The sequence below is a fragment of the Pinus tabuliformis genome, chromosome 4_1, assembly GCF_031772625.1.
Source record: "Pinus tabuliformis cultivar Carrire ecotype Pingquan chromosome 4_1, CPIR1, whole genome shotgun sequence".
Lineage (NCBI taxonomy): Eukaryota > Viridiplantae > Streptophyta > Pinopsida > Pinales > Pinaceae > Pinus > Pinus tabuliformis.
Window position 1 is genome coordinate 417,559,228 of NC_142303.1, and position 3,626 is coordinate 417,562,853.

At 37.5% G+C, this 3,626-nt stretch overlaps 1 pseudogene; it reads right to left on the reverse strand.

Moving 5' to 3' along the window:
* Window positions 1-1,819: 1,819 nt before the first annotated feature.
* LOC149176084 (ATP-dependent DNA helicase Q-like SIM pseudogene) lies at window positions 1,820-2,676 on the reverse strand (annotated as a pseudogene).
* Window positions 2,677-3,626: the final 950 nt, after the last annotated feature.

Sequence of the window (3,626 nt, forward strand, 5' to 3'; positions counted from 1 at the left end):
GCAAAACATTCCTCCATTCCTTCGCTTGCACCGAGTGTTTAATGCGGACCATCGTCAACCATGCTTCCCACCATTTCTAGACACATCAAAGATTGCAGAACTACTCACCAGAGACCCAGATCAGCAAAAGCTTCCTCATCTCAGGGAGGAACTCAACGCAATGGGGACCATTGCTTCCTAAGGGGGGAGGAATGATCCAGGTGGATGTTGGTGGCCACCCACCTATCCCGCTTGGACCCCCACAATTGTCTCTTTCAGATTTTCAATTTCTGTAATTGTAGCACAATTTACTATTTAGCAGTTTTTTGGGTCCTAAACTTCCGAAGTCGTTTTGAGGCCCTAAATGATGTTTTTTGGGAAATATGGGGGCAACATGGGTCCATGGACCGATGTTGCCCTTCCCAAAGTTGTAATTCTCGGATAGATCTTTCTAATGAGCTATTGTACGCATCAAAGGGAGATCATATGCCAAAGTTATGACCCCAGGAAATTGATGTACCAATTTACCCAAACAAGGCCCACAATTTGGCATTTCATCTTCTAGGGTTATTTTTTGGGATGTGAAGGGTTTTACATTATTTCTCAACAATAAATAGGCCTTTGAACGTCATTGTAACACAGTTTAGAGGCATGTAGCCGCCACATCTCTTCTCAGAGATAAGCTACCATTGCCCTAGCTAGTTTATTTCCATTATTGTTTGTAAGCATATTTCAGTATTTTACATTAATGAAATGAAGTATTATTTCCACTGCATATCCGTGTTTATGGTTATCTCTGTAATTTGTTGCGTTCCTATTTAAAATCTAGATCATTCAATAACATCAATAATAACTATGGATCAACTCCAACAAATTGTCAACAAACTTGTGGGTTAGGTTGTCCTTGCTCCAAATACTATTGCACATGTATATATAATCATATAGTTTCATTTTGACTTCTTGATCTACTACCTATAATTTGTCCCAGACCTCCATATCAACACTCATAGACAATGATCTTCTTAATTCTTCATCTTTGTGCACCTTAGGGTCCGTGTTGGTTGCTATATTTTGATGGAGGAATCCCTGACATCACACCTTTTACCATAGAGAAGATCTGATAGACCCTAACCTTTGTGCAGGCAATCCATTTGTCAAAATATGTTAATACCAAAGGGCTTTCTAAAAACCATATGGGAATTTCTCCCACCTTCACATTTTGAACCATAAGCATTGCTTCATTTTGCAACCATAATCTTCCATCGTAGATAATAATAGGTATTGGGATATCATCAATGGTTTCTCCCTTTGAATGGGAAGCTTCTTCAATCATTAATGAAGATGTCAACCTATCTTACATCCCACTTTGCATGATAAGTTGCAACCTTCACACAAGACTTGCTAAGAAATTTTGCTATCATTTTTGTCTCTTTTCTTGTGGGTGTGTATATGATACTTGGACCCAATCCTAGTATAGGGTGTTCCTCACCTGATACAGTTTCAAAGTACCCACTTTCTAGTTCTAAATGGTGGTATTCTTTGAAAAAAGATCCTTCAAATTCACCAAATGTCACACCAAAGTCTTCAACTATATGCTCATCAGCCTCATCCGCAAGGTATTCAACTGTCATATTGTGACCTTTACAAGTATCTCCTCCATATTTTATTAAACAGGTGTTTGCAATGATATCATCATCATCAGTCTCCTCTTCATCACCATTTGATTCATTTGAGGATGTTTCATCTAAATCAATATCAATTTCCCTTACAAATTCCTAGTTCCTGTCTATAGAATTCTTTGAAAATCAACTCATGCTTTGATATTCTTTGATGGGGCTCCTCATTGAGTATAACTATCGATAATATCTTTAAAATCCACTTTATAATATTATGGACAAGTGGTCTGGCTATGATGCATGGAGAACCTCAAATTTGGTCTTAAAAACAATGTCAGAACAATTTTTTTGTCTGGCTTCATTCCCAGAGAATTCATAATGTCTTCTCGAACATGATGTGTAGCTGTAGCAGTAAGTGCCAAAATAAGTATATGATGCTTTACTGACTCAATGTTGCTTGCCTAGAAGTTTTCTCTTAGTGTAGAAAATCACTTCCAATCAAGTTGAAAATCATGACCCCATTTTGACACACAATAAACTCCGTCAATAGCAAAAAGTGTAATACCACGAATTTCTGCAAGCTTCTATAATGACCCAATTTCTCATAGAAGTGTATATGGACATAAATATATAATTCCATTCATGCCTGCCACAAATCTATCCTCAATTCTTTTGTCAGCTTGCCCTGAACCAAGGAAAGAAGTAGAAAATATATTTCTTGCCATATTCAAGCATTCATCATGTGTAACACTAATTAATGGAGATACTGCCACTACAAATTTACATTCAATAATGCAGGAAGCTAGAAGAAAAGGGATTTGGTTGATCTTGTTGCTACAAGAACAAGGCAGCCTTGATGACATGCCCATGCCTTCAAAGCCTCTTTCTAAAAACACTTCAATTCTTTATAGTCAAAATTTTGTTGTAAAAGAGTTTCTTCTTTCTATTCCCAATCTAGTTGTGTGTCTTGTAAAGGATCACTGTGTAAACTGTTGCCATGGAATTCATCCTTAAACAAATGCAGTTGCCTAATACCATTTCTGGCTACATAACTGGACACTAAACTTTCACAGTTGTTCATTAATTCAGACTCATTGTGTCTTCCAGTGGGTTTGAATTTCTCTGTAATCAGAGATTGATTTGTTGAGCAAAAACCACTACGAGAGCCATGATTGTTTTTTTGACATCACATTCTTCTCTAGAATTAATGTTGGGCAAAATATTTTAACGATTCTTCATACTATTCCAATATCTCCTAGCAATAGCAGGATTTCCTACAAAAATGAAATCTATGGCATCACTTACTAATTTCCCAACAACTTCTAATGCTTCCAATGCAACATTGAATTCAAAACCCATTGAAATCAATTCAGCAAGCACCACATCCTTGGATAAAATGTTTGTTTATTCCATATCACAATGTTGCAAGTTTTCCATATTGGTGGGCTCCAGTATTGTAGCAATAATGCTACAACTCCTGGAACTCCCTTCTTTAACTTTATCAACCCGGTAGTTCGTAACAAACTTGGAAGCGACGGTGTTGTATGCACAAGTACTAGCTCTTGCCGCAACTGTCACTTGGTCAGCTGGCACAAGTCCACTAGGAGCTTAAGCCAACTTCTATGAGCTCTTAGAAGAAGCTTTTTAATTGATGGATGAAAGCTAACTCGAAGGAAGCTAATCTAATTGCAAAAAGAAACTGAAAGCAAAAAAGAAACGCAAACCCTAGCAAACCCTAATTCTACCAGCTAGTCCTACTGACACAGAGGAGAGCATGCAAACTACTGAAAGAGATGCCATTACTTCTATGAAGGTAAAATACATGTGTCTAGACTACCTCTATCTGAAGAAAACATCTTTTTGTATTTTTGATTAAGTTGTTGGAATTATCATGCATGTGCTTTTAACTATTTTTGACTATGTAGAGGTGGATGAAGGAGGAGAAATGCTTGGAAGAGGTCGGGAAAGTTCAGAGAGGGTCTAAGGAGTCCCCAACACCCTTCCAGAGAGTTTCAGAGAGTTTGGCTATCA